The sequence below is a fragment of the Euleptes europaea genome, chromosome 8, assembly GCF_029931775.1.
Source record: "Euleptes europaea isolate rEulEur1 chromosome 8, rEulEur1.hap1, whole genome shotgun sequence".
NCBI lineage: Eukaryota > Metazoa > Chordata > Lepidosauria > Squamata > Sphaerodactylidae > Euleptes > Euleptes europaea.
This window is the reverse complement of record NC_079319.1, coordinates 26,972,868-26,986,348: the sequence shown is the minus strand read 5'-3', so window position 1 is coordinate 26,986,348 and position 13,481 is coordinate 26,972,868. Positions and strand designations below refer to the sequence as shown.

At 48.3% G+C, this 13,481-nt stretch overlaps 1 pseudogene; it reads left to right on the top strand.

Annotated features, from left to right (window-relative positions):
- The first annotated feature begins 9,379 nt into the window (after positions 1–9,379).
- LOC130482070 (uncharacterized protein K02A2.6-like) lies at positions 9,380–12,153 on the top strand (annotated as a pseudogene).
- The last annotated feature ends 1,328 nt before the right edge of the window (positions 12,154–13,481 follow it).

Genomic DNA, 13,481 nt, shown 5'->3' with positions numbered 1-13,481 from the left:
GATGGCCCGTATGGCCTCTTCCAACTCTATGATTCTATGAGTGAGGCAGTACCAAGATGGCTCTCTGGCTCTTGGAGGCTAGACCGTTAATTTAGTCCCCTTAAGAAGGAGATCCAGATAACTGCATAAAACTTCCAAAAATTCCAAATATCCATCTTTAAAGTAATATTTAACAAATAACAGTCCCAAATTACAAGAGGAGCATGCCTATTAAATTAGGTGCTGTGGAACACAGGCAGGATGCTGCTGCAGTTGTCTTGTTTATGGGCTTCCTAGAGGCATTTAGTTGGCCACTGTGTGAACAGACTGCTGGACTTGCTGGGCCTTGGTCTGATCCAGCATGGTTTTTCTTGTGTTCTTGTGGAACAAAGTCAATAGTCCCAAACTAAGTATGCCTGAGAGGGCCAGAATGGGAGGGGAGAGAACCAGAGATGACAAGGTCCTGGACATGAGACCATCAGTCAGCCCCTTTAATAAATGAGAGGCATAGGAGTGGAACTTGCAAGCTGAGAAGGGGCTCTAGAATCCTCTTCCCAAATGATTTATATAAGCAAGCCAAGCAGTAGGCCAAATACAATATTGTTCCGGAGATTAGTCATCTGTTTTTCTCCACTGAAAGTAGGAACTAGCCTAGTTGCAAAGATAATACATGGTTTTTTGTTAGAAGGCTTTATCTAGATGCTTTAGATCTCCAAAGTTGGCTGCCTTGTTGCACCTCATACCCTGGTTATTATTCCATTGTTGGGACCTGGCCATGTGTGCTATTGGCTTGTATGTGGCAAAAGTGGGAAGCGTATGGCTCTTTCCTGCATTCCTCTCTGCACCCATAGTCCTTTCTGTCTCCTGGAAAGATGAAACTTGGGGTCATGGGACCCATGTGGTGGAATAGCTGGGCAGGTCAGGGGGTTGCCATGAGGTAAAGGATGGAATTCCCTCCTCTCCTTTCAGTGGGTCTGTGCTGATGCAAAAGGAACAGCAATTTTACTCCCTTCCCCAAAACCACTGCAGCCCCGTGACCCCCATGGCTGTTCCACGTTGTGGGTGCTGTGACCTTTGCAATGATCATTCTGGTGGCTGGAAGAGATTGTAGGAGCAGAGAGGAACCCAGAAAATCATTGTTCTATGCATGAGTAGTTGGATATAAGCCCGTGGCCTGAAGTCTTCAATGAGCCATCTCTCATACTGTACCTGAAATTTATACTTGTGATAATATGAGAGGCAAACTCCATGTAATCTGTGTAATAAAGTCCTAGCTATTTTTGTTTATAAAAATGAAAAGGAGCCTCATGAGGCTGCAAGTATGAACAGAAGACTGGCAGCTGACACACAAGGTGGTTAACCACTTCTCCATTTTCTATCACAATCACTTTCCCCGAGCTGCATCTGGAACATTATAACTTGACAAAAGTGTGATTTTGAGCAAGAAAATAGCTAGCAGCAGGGAAAATGTATGTCTACATTTTTTAAAAAAATACACTATCAGCCTTTTGAGGCTACATTTCATTATAAAGAAACTGTCAGGGGTTCATTAGACAACATTGGAGTATAATGTCAAGTTTGCCTTTAAAAATAAAAGGGTTTATAAGGCAAGCAAAGGGAAGAGGCATATTGGAAATTTCTTGCTGGGCGTTTAAAGGCAAACATTTGGACAAATGTGCAGCCATAGCCACAAAATATCTTGGCTGCCCATCTGGCAGCATCTGTGGTGGAAGTTCACTTTAGTTCAATGGGGATGTGGTAATGGACAGAAGAACAAGACTGGAACTTGGACATGTGGAAAAATTCATAGCTTGCCCATTAATCTGCCACATTTTGCCAGAATGCATGCTGTTTTTTCACACAAATGGTTACTCTTTTTCTTCTTATTTGGTTAATGGCAGTTTGTTCATGGCAAACATGCAGGTTGAAGACTATATGGATTAACATTTTTTTAAATGAAGGAATCTTCTCTGGACTGCGCTGAAACTTGCTCACTGATTTACTCTTAGGATTTGTAGGAAAATTCTATTTTAAAACATTAGGGGATGATCCTGATGCCCCCAGGATCCTCAACCCACAGAGGTCTTATATGCATGGCTGTTTCACTCACCGTCACCCCTCCCAAGACTTCAGGTCTTTGTGTTGATTACGCATGTCAGAGGTCGTCTGGCTCCTCCCCTGTATTTCCTCGCGTTTTGCCCACGTTTTCAGAGACCGGCTTTATCTCGAATTTGAAAACGCGGGTAAAACGCAAGGGGGTGGGGGGAGCGAGACGACCTCTAACGGTCAGAAACGGCAGGCATAATCCAAACAAAGACCCAAAGTCATCTGAAGGGTGATGGTGAGTGAAACAGCCATGCATAAAAGACCAGAGACCCTCATTTTTGTAATGTTTTGTGCCATTTTGTACTTGTGTACATCTCAGAGTTGGGCCTAGAATCAAAAGGCAGGGAATCATGCTAAGGGCGTAAAGGAATTCAGGGCAGCTCCATCAATCATGCAAAGAGGGATTCAATTGGAGGCCATTTTCCCCAAGGGCCTTGAAGCCTTCTCCATGATAATTTGATCTTAACGAACAACCCAGAACTTCAAAACCATAGCCAATGAGCCGATTCCAGTAATTTCCCCCATATCCTAACGACTGAACAGGAAGGCTTCTGCCTTTCCTTAATCATGTCAAGTTGGGGTTGCCAGGTACCTTACTTCCTCCGGTGGGAGGCTCTTCTTGTTAAGTGTGTGTGCGGGTGCGCACGTGCGCCGACGCGCACCCGTCACTTTTGGTTTAGAACCAGAAGTGCCGCATCACAAAGGGCCTTTACCTCCTAATTTGAGTGGCAAAGTGGCCCTTTACCACTCAAACTAAGAAGTTAAAGGCCCCTCACGAGGCGGAACTTCCGGTTCTAAACCGGAAGTGACACACGTGGTATGCACATGTGCGTGCACATCTGCCCGCCGACCCTCAGGTGGTCGGCAAGCAGAGGGGGAAATTGCTGGGGGTTTGCCTGCCACCAGCAGGCACCTGGCAACCCTATGTCAAGTACCCAGCCATAGTTCCAACCTCCTGAACTCGTATCGGCTGGAGATCAGTTGTAATAGCAGGAGTTCTCCAGCTAGTACCTGGAGGTTGGCAACCCTAGAAGGCAGCCTAAAAATGTTTTAAGTAAATAAATAAATTCCTTTATTTACTTAAAACATTTTTTAGGCTGCCTTCTAGGGTTGCCAACCTCCAGGTACTAGTTTTAGCAAACAAAATAAGAATAGACTCAGAATTTCAAGGACTAAAATTTGAAGACCAGGAATACAAAATTAGAAGCTATGCAGATGACGTAGTATTGATATGTCAACAACCCAAGAAATCTACAGAAAGAATCATTCATCAAATTAATCTTTTTAGTTACTGCGCCGGATACAAGTTGAATAAACATAAAACTAATCTATTGACATTTAATTTGCTTCCAGAAGAAAAAAAGGAAATCCATGATGCCTTACAATGTGAAATGCCAAAAAAAAGCTTGAAATACCTAGGAATACAAATTCCAGCAGGAACAGAAACTTTGTTTGACCTGAATTACAAAGCACTTTGGAAAAAAATAGAAGAAGATCTTGAAAGGTGGAAAAGACTATCAATATCCTGGCTTGGTCGAATTGCGGTAATTAAAATGAACATCCTGCCAAGAATAAATTTCTTCTTCTTGATATTACCAATTGGAATTCCAAAGTCTACTCTTGAAAAGTGGCAAAGAATTATCAATAAATTTATTTGGAATGGGAAAAAACCAAGAATAAGATTCTCGGCGCTTCAAGATGAAAAGAAGAGAGGCGGCCTTGCGGTTCCTAATTTGAAAATTTATCATCAAGCAGCAGCGCTAGTTGCAATTACGGAATGGATAAAAAAACCAGAAGACCGGTCGATAAGACTTGAGAAATCTGATTGTGGCCAGAAAAGAAAATAACAATTCCAAAAGAAAAGACTCAAGAAAACCTGACGTTCCAGCTACTCAGAAAGTGGCAAGAACTAAAAGGAATTGTCAGTCCATCTCCACCAGAGATGATGTCCCCCACAGAGGCATATTGGGACTGGAAAACCAGACTGAAATTTGATTTCTTGACTTACAAAGATCTCTTCAACAAACAAGGCAACATTAAGACCTTTCAAGACTTAATTGCTGAAAATATCAAAATATCATGGTTTTCAAATATGCAAATAATTCATGCATTAAAAACTGAATATTTCCAGAAGGGGAAACCAAGGAAGATTACAGAATTTGAATCCATAATAAACAAAACCCAGGATCATCTACTATCTAAAATTTACAAAATGTTATTGGCGCTAGAAACAGCCCCGGAACAAATAAAAGTCTGTATGGTAAAATGGATGCAGAACTTTGGTGAAATGATACCTATGCAGACCTGGGAAAAAATATGGCAACAGGACATAAAATTCACGAGCTCTCAAACAGTAAGAGAAAATTGGGACGAGATGTTCTACAGATGCCATTTTGCTCCCAAAGATCAACAAAAAATGTACAAATCAAACCAAGTTAATTGTTGGAAATGTTCAGAAACCCAAGGTACATTTTTCCATCAGTGGTGGAGTTGCAAAAAGGTACAAAAATACTGGAAAGACATATATGGAGAATTACAAGAGACACTGCATTTGAACTTTGACTTTCAACCTAAACACTTCTTGTTAGGAATCGTTCCAACACAATTAAAGCTTATAAATAAAGACCTTTTCTTGTACGGAATGACTGCAGCAAGAACATTGTACGCTAAATACTGGAAAGATAAAAAGTAAATAAATAAATTCCCCTTTTCATGCTCTGGCGTATGCATTGAGGGTGGGGGTGGTAAGGGATGACCCAGACACTGGGGAGACTTACAGGGATCCTTCTACCTGGGTGCCATACTCTCATACCCCTTTGCATTTTCAACCAGTTCTAATATATACGGTTAGACTTCAACAATCCCTTCAGAAAAACTGTGTTTGAGGACACCATTGCCATGCGAGTGGAATCTCCACACCTGCCTGTCACATCCAGAGATCCCTCAGGCGTGCTATGTGTCTCTGGGGTTATGCAGTTTACCAGCCCTCCTTTTACACACAATCCACCAATCAAAGTGATGGGGATACACAGTAATAGCGATATCAGAGCAAATAAGATAGAAATGAACTTTTTTTGCACCATGTTTAGTGCACTAAAGCAGAACAAGAAGAGAGAAATTGGTCTCTATGTTTTGCCTACTTAAATCCAAAACGTGCATAATTTCTTTTTAGCTTCCCCTGGTTTTGACAGGAGAGAAATGAACCCCATGAAAAATCTCCCAAGAGGGAAATTGTTTTAATGATTCCAATGATTTCTTCATTATACTGCATTCCTAGTCATCTTAAACCTAAAAATTAATAAAAACCTTTTCAGAAGAACTTTTTACCCCCATAACTGACCTTTCATTTTCTACTCCAGTCCCCTCCCTATTTATTTTGTTGGCTTCTAAAGTATTGTTTGGGGATTAAAGGCAGTAAATTCTCAAAAAAATAATTGCTCCCAGTTTGTTGTGTTGTATTTTATTTATACCTCCTCATTGCAGGTACATGTTAAACATGTACTCCCTTTGTTAAGTTTTAAGGGTAGCCTGGAATCTCTGGGTGCAATTCATCTCCCACATTATGCTTTTTGAAATGAATGGGGCTTGTGCAACAGAACATCCGAGGCATTGTACAGTTACCATTTATTTCACTGATGCCTGCACTGGAGATGTTCCAGCTGCCCCCAGCACTGACTGTATATGGTATACCCCCGGAGGACGTTAAGATCAGCAGATAAGAACCTACTGTGATCCCTGACCCTAAGAACGTGTGGCTGTCCAGACTGGTGGAATGCTCTGCCTGGTAACAACAGGGCCCTGTGGGACCTAAAGGAGTTTCGCAAGGCCTGTAAGATGGAGCTTTTCTACCAGGCCTACGACTGAGGACAGACGCCAATATCATCTTTACTGGCCTCCCCCTAGGGTTGCCAACCTCCAGGTACTAGCTGGAGATCTCCTGCTATTACAACTGATCTCCAGCTGACAGAGATCAGGTCACCTGAAGAAAATGGCCGTTTTGGCAATTGGACTCTATGGCATTGAAGTCCCTCCCCCAAACCCTGCCCTCCTCAGGCTCTGCCCCCAAAACCTCCTGCTGGTGGCAAAGAGGGACCTGGCAACCCTACCTCCCCCCCTTCCTTTCCCCTCTGAATACGGGAATTATATAGTTTGAAGGGCTGCCACCTATATGGCGCTTACAGTATACTTGGGAATTAGTGCACTATCTTGTTGGTTTTTTTAGAGTTTTACTGTTTGATTTTATTAATGAGTTTATGTACTATTGCATGTTATTCCATGCTTTAAATGTTATTCCATGTTTTAAATGATGTTACCTGCCCTGAGCCGGCTTGCTGGGAAGGGAGGGCTATAAGTCTGAAAATAAATAGATAGATAGATAGATAGATAGATAGATAGATAGATAGATAGATAGATAAAATATGCCCAGGGTCCCCAACATGGTTTTCATGGGCACCATGGTGCCTGCCAACACCTTTCCCAGAAAAGATACCATGAGAGACAGGAAGAGATTTGTGAATAATTTAACTACAGTTTTAACAATGTACACATGGAAAAAATATTTACACATACACCCTTACCAGATAAAAATTCGCAGATGCAGAGATCCATACGAACATATAACATGGCTCTTAGTTTGGTTAATTTTTGCTAGATTGTGCTCTATTCCCTTCTTGGGATGTGTACTAATATTTCTTCAATTAATAGATTGGTAAAACAGCAACTTAGCAATTACTGTTGCACAACACCAGGTTAAAGCATTTCCCCCCTCACTGAATAGTACTAGCAAATGAGCATATCGACAACATAAAAAAGAACCTTCCCCATTTTACTCAGATTGGATAAGGAACAAAACTTTTGTGGAGCCCCAAAGATTAGCTTGTTCCAGAGCTCAGTTTCCGTTTGTGTATGCAACTTCTTTCTTGTTCCATCTACATCCAGAATTGCAAACACCACAAGAAATATTTTTCTTGTGGCACTTCCAGCCCAAACAGAAGCAGGAAGTATTAGAAATCTTCCAATAAATCATGTTTTCATGAGATTTCCATCTCTGTTTTTTTGTCAGCCTGAGATGTTTGCATAAGCATCCCAGTGTTTGCACGTAGATCTGCCCCAAACTTCTCAACTTATAAAAGAGCAGTTCGAGGAGGACAAAGGGTGGGCAGACCACAGCAATGCCTTGAGGGGTGGGAGTTCCACAGCGCTGTGGTGCCTTAAGGATGCCATGGCCCCTCCTCAGCCAGTTTATGGCTCCTCTTCACCCGTACAAAAAGTTACATGGACGCAGCTAATGAAAACCAGCGCTCAAAGCAGAACTTTTAATTGCTCACCATGGTCCGTTTTGAACATTCCTTTCAACTATCGAGACCAGCTTACTTTTTTTAATATTTAAAAAGGAACAGCAGGGAAGCATTCAAAAAACAGTTTGTGTCTATCTCCATTCATTGTATCAATAAATGCTTATACCAGTGAACCAATACTATGGATCCTTTGCACAATACTGGGTGTTAGATAGCCTATGACTGCTTGTGAGCTGGCCTACCTCCTTCCATCTCCTGAAGTGCAGTCTCATGGGGCAAACCCTCAGTCCAAACTTATCCAGAGAACAGACCAGAGTCAGAGACCATCAATTATTTAAACTTCAGCTGCTACCTGCCTTTGGATCTTGGTTGGAAGGTAAACAACATGGCAACCATGCTGAAACCAAGCAAGTCTGGGTCTAGTTGTTGGCCAACATAGGAACCCTATGAAAGCAGCCATGAGTCCCATGATGGAAGGCAGGCAGGATATATATGTATGTGAGTCCCATCAAGGCACAACTGACTTACGGCAACTCCACCAAGGGGCTTTGATGGCAAGTTAGAAGCAGAGGTGGTTTGCCATTGCCTTCCTCTGGAGAACATTCCCTGGTGCTTTCCCATCCATGTACTGAGCCTATTTAGCTTCCAAGATCTTATAAGATCGGGCTATATCATGTCGCCTTCTCTCCTGAGGCAGGATATATAGGTATGTAGTAAAAGTATAGTATCCTAGACAAATTGGTAAACTTTGGGTCAGTGTCTTAATACTGGTCCCTTTGAAAGCATGAATGAAACATGAGTTATGGAAATACCTTTGCTAGAGGTGTAATGTATGTAAATAGTTAGCGATATGCAGGGGAAACTTAGGAGCTTGAGTCCTGGACGAAGGATCCTAAGTCCTGCATGTGCCATTGGTCCAAACCGGCTCGCGCCATTGGCCCTAAGCCATCATGCGCCATTGGTAACCCGGGGTTGTTTCCCCTCTATCACGGATCGGGGGGGAGTGGCGTGGGCCAGACTAGGGAGCATATAAGCAGGGCCGTTTGCCCTGAGTTCTCCAGTTCTGTTCTGTTCTTCAATAAAAGAGTTGTTGTTGGAACTCCGTCTCAACCTTGTGTGTCCTCCCCACGCAGACTTAACATTGGCGAGGAAGGCTGGTAGGCAGTCCGGCTTGCTACCGAAATCACTCTCGCTGAAATTGCCTGCGATTCTCCGTGACCTCACAGTGCCCGGTAGGCAGTCCGGCTCCCCTTACTGAAATCCTCGACACACTGAGACGCAACAGTTCACTGCTATGGCCACCCGCGGATCACTGGAACCATTCGACTTTGCCAACCCCAGCGAGTGGGAGAGCTACGCGGATCGTGTTGCCTGCTTCATGGTGCTCGAGGTGCCCTTAAAAGACATTCTGGCCACGCTGGGGAACCATTTCATGCCCTAGCCGACATGCCTCGCTCGCCGCCTGCCGTTCCACCTCCGCGACCAGGAGCCGGGCGAGTCCGCCGCAGACTACCTTGCCGCCCTTCGACAGCTGGCCCGTTTCTGCGAGTTCCCGAACCTCAATGATGCCCTCCTCGACAGGTTCGTCTTCGGCCTCCGGAACGAGAAGGTGCGCCGCCGCATCATCGACAGGAAAGATGCGACCCTGACCTCTGCCATCGAGGAGGCCACGGTGGCTGACTCCGCCACCAGGAGTGACCGTCCCTGGGACTGTGGCACCACTGCACTGCTTCGCGAAGCTACCCCCGTCCATTTTGAGGATGCCTGCGACTCCGACTCGGCGGACAAGACGCACAAGATGTCCGCCAGACCGCACCGGTCTCTGGGCCCCGTGGCTCGCCCATGCGCCAGCATGACCGCCGTTCCTGCCGTTTTCGCGACATCAACTGCCGGGCTTGCAGCCGGGTTGGCCACATTGCGAAGGTCTGCTGCTGCACGCAGAAGGGTCGCCGGCGGGCCGGACCAGGAAAGATGGCGTTGCTCAGCCCATCCATGACATGGCCGGCGATGAGTCTCCCACCTCCTACCGCTACTGCCACAACTCCAAGCTGCACAGCATCCACGTGCACCGGGTCCACGGTGTGGAGAAAGTTTCAATCTCTGTAAGGATCAAGGGCGCCCCCTGCGTCATGGAGGTCGACTCGGGCTCGGCCCTCTCCATGGTTTCTTGGGACACTTTCCGCACCCTGGGGCGCCTCACTGCCTTGCCCAAGCTGCAACCTACCGGTGTCCTGATCTCCGACTACCAGCATCGTCGGGTGCCAGTCTGGGGCGTCGCCTACGTGAACGTCCAGTTCAAGCACCGCTCCAGCTGCCTCCACCTCATCGTGGTTGACGGGCCCTGCGCCAGGCTCCTGGGCCTTGAGTGGTTCCAGGCCCTTGGACTCCACATTGGGGGCATTTACCACATCTCCCAGTCCACCCTCGACTCCGTCTGGTCCGAGTTCGAGGACATCTGGAATGGCCCGCTCGGCTTCTACAAGGGGCCGCCTATTTGCCTGCACATCGACCCCACCGCCACCCCCATCCGCCTCAAGCCATGCCGGGTCCCCTTCACACTCAAGGACCGGATCGACGCTGAGCTTGACCGTCTCGTCACCCAGGGTGTCTTGGTGCTGGTGCCTAAGGCCAAGTGGGAGACCCCGATAGTGACGCCGTTGAAGGCGAACAGCGACGTCCGCATCTGTGCGGATTACAAATGCACGGTGAACAAGGCTCTCCAAAGCCACGCGTACCCAGTGCCAGTGGTCAGTCACCTCCTGGCTTCCCTTGCCGGGGGCCGGGTCTTTGCAAAACTCGACCTGGCCCAAGCATACCAGCAGCTGCCTGTAGACTCTGAGTCGGCCGAGGCGCAGATGATCGTCACCCATCGGGGTGCCTTCTGGGTGACTTGCCTGCAGTTTGGGGTCAGCACGGCCCCTGGCATCTTCCAGAACCTTATGGAGGACCTCCTCAAGGGCTTGCCGGGCGTCGTCCCATACTTTGACGACGTCTTGGTTGCCGCCGGCTCCGAAGACGAGCTCCTGGCACGCGTCCACCGGGTGCTCAGCTGTTTCCGGGACGCCGGGCTGATGGTCAAGCGGGAGAAGTGCCAGCTGGGCCTGCCACAGGTGGAGTTTCTGGGCTACCTGATCGACGCGGACGGCATTCACCCCACGCCCGACAAGGTCAAGGCCATCCACTATGCCCCGCCGCCCTGTTGCAAGCAGGAACTCCAGTCATTCCTGGGACTCCTCAACTTCTACCACGCCTTCCTGCCCAACAAGGCGTTGGTAGCAGAGCCGGTTCACCGCCTGATGGACAAAGCCACCCCGTGGTCCTGGGGCGTAACACAGCAACGAGCATTCGAGGCCACCAAGAGTCTTCTCTCCTCCGCAAGTCTCCTCGTTCACTTCAATGAGCGCCTGCTGGTGGTACTGACTTGCGATGCCTCGCCTTACGGCATCGGCGCTATCCTGAATCACCTGTTGCCAAGTGGTCGGGAGGCCCCGATCGCCTTTTACTCCTGGACCCTTTCCACGGCGGAGTGCAACTACACCCAGATTGACTAGGAGGCCCTCGCCGTTGTGGCTGGCGTAAAAAAGTTCCATGACAACCTGTATGGTCGTCCCTTCACCATTGTCACGGACCACAAGCCGCTGTTGGGTCTGTTCGTGCCGGATCGCCAGATGCCTCAGATCCTGTCCCCCCGCATGCTCCGGTGGTCGATTTTCCTGAACGCCTATGAGTTCAGGCTGCTGCATCGCCCGGGACCAGCATCACGAATATGGACGCCCTCGGCCGCCTGCCGCTCAAGGACACCGATCCGGACCCGTCCCCGGCCTACGATGTCATGCTGCTGGAGACCCTTCCAGAGCCGCCCCTCCTTGCCTCGGACATTGCCACCCACACTGTGAAGGACTGCACCCCCACCTGCGTTCACAACTGGGTGGGGAAGGGGTGGCCGGCCGCCAGGCCGGATGGCGAGTTCAAGATATTCGCCGTGCGCCAGCACGAGCTTTCGCTCAACAAGGGGTGCTTGTTCTGGGGAAATGTGTGGTAGTTCCGGCGAAGCTGCGCACAAAGGTCCGGGAGGCTCTACATGCCTGCCACCCGGGAATCGTGCGCATGAAGGCCCTAGCACGGAGCTATGTATGGTGGTCGGGAATCGATGCTGCCATCGAGGAGTGGGTGAGCCATTGCTGGCCATGCCAAGAGTCGCGCCCAGAAATGCCATGAGCTCCAGCCCACCACTGGGAGTCCACGCACACACCCTGGTCCCGCATCCATATAGACTTTGCAGGGCCTTTTCAGGGTAAGACTTTCCTCATCATCGTGGACTCCTACTCAAAGTGGCTGGAAGTGGCCGACGTCGGATCCATGACATCGCGCGTTGTCATCCGGGAGCTGCGCAAGGTTTTCACCACCCACGGCTTGCCGGACACCATGGTCTCCGACAACGGGGCCCAATTTACGTCCTTGGAGTTTAAGGAGTTCCTGACCAAAAATGGAATCCGCCACACAACCTCGGCCCCGTTCCACCCCGCCACCAACGGTCAGGCGGAAAGAATGGTCCGGACGACTAAAGAAGCTCTTCGACGCATCGAGCGCCATGACTAAAGAAGCGCTTCGACGCGAGCGCCACGATTGGGACCGGGGGCTAGCGGAATTCCTCCTCGTCCAGTACACCACACCCAACTCTGTGACTGGGAGGTGCCCTGCAGAACTCCTCATGGGCTGCCGGCAGAAAATGCCGCTCGACCCCCTGCACCCCGACCTGGCGCCAGAGTAATCCCTTCAAAAGTCCCCGGTGGCCGCTCCGAGAGTCGTGGCACAGGACACTCCGGTCTATGCCCGCAACTATGGGGCAGGGCCCACCTGGATTCCAGCCACTGTACATGAGTCAATGGGACCGGTGTCTTACCGGGTCACTACCCCAGAGGGGCAACTGCTGTGCCGGCACATTGACCAGCTCCGCCGCCGACTGGCGGACCTGCCCATCATTCCTGTCACAGCGACACCGACGCGTCCCGATACCCTAGCTCAGAAGCCGGCAGCAATGCTTGACCCGGAGCAGCCGGGGGATCGGTGGTGGCCCAGCGACGTGGTCGCCACGAACGACCCTAAGTCCTGCATGCGCCATTGCTCCAAACTGGCTCGCGCCATTGGCCCTAAGCCGGCACTTGCCATTGGTAACCCGGGGTTGTTTCCCCCTATCACGGATCAGGGGGGGAGTGGCGCAGGCCGGACTAGAGAGCATATAAGCAGGGCCATTTGCCCTGAGTTCTCCAGTTCTGTTCTGTTCTTCAATAAATGTGTTGTTGTTGGAACTCCGTCTCGACCTCATGTGTCCTCCCCACGCGGACTTAACACATCAGGTCATGTTTGCATGCCCAGCTGTTCTGGACTTAAATCCCCTTTCATGAATGGATGAGATTAAGCAATCCAGGCAGTCTCTTTCATATCGTATGGAAGTGATACAGTCTTCATCCCCATGGCCATGATGCTGCTTAATAATAAAGAGAAAGCATCAAGGTGAGAAAAAGAATTGGGGAAAATATATACAAAGAAAAAGGTTCCATGGATCGGCTCATTTCTTCTTTGTTTGACCTAGACCAGGCTGCCAAACAGGGTGAGAAAATGTACCTGTGGGTTAAAACCTGTGAGAAAACATAGCTGTGTTGTTGACACCTGTTTGTTTTTCATCCAGATGGGACAGAATTAAAATATCTTGTTTGGTATATGGAGCAGCCTTTTGATCCAGCCATTTAAACTTTCAGAAATGGATTGACAAGTGAACAAATCGATTAGGGAAGTGCCCTCCTTTCTATGCCCAGCTCTCATCTGTTATCACTTGATTTTCTTCCAATAGGGTTCATGCTCACTTCCACTTGACAGCCTGAGGCAGGGGAGAATGGGTCAAGAAGAAGAAAACATATTGGTTATGGTGGTGTCCTGCCTGCTCAGTCCACCTTTCTATTGTCACTTAGTTTACCCAAGGTTTGTGTTCATACTGCTCCACTTGGAAGACTAAGCCTGTGGTCAAAGAAAGAAAAAGACAACAAAAGGAGGAAACCTGGAGGACTTGTATAGTAGAGAAAGTTGGAGTTGGCATGTGGA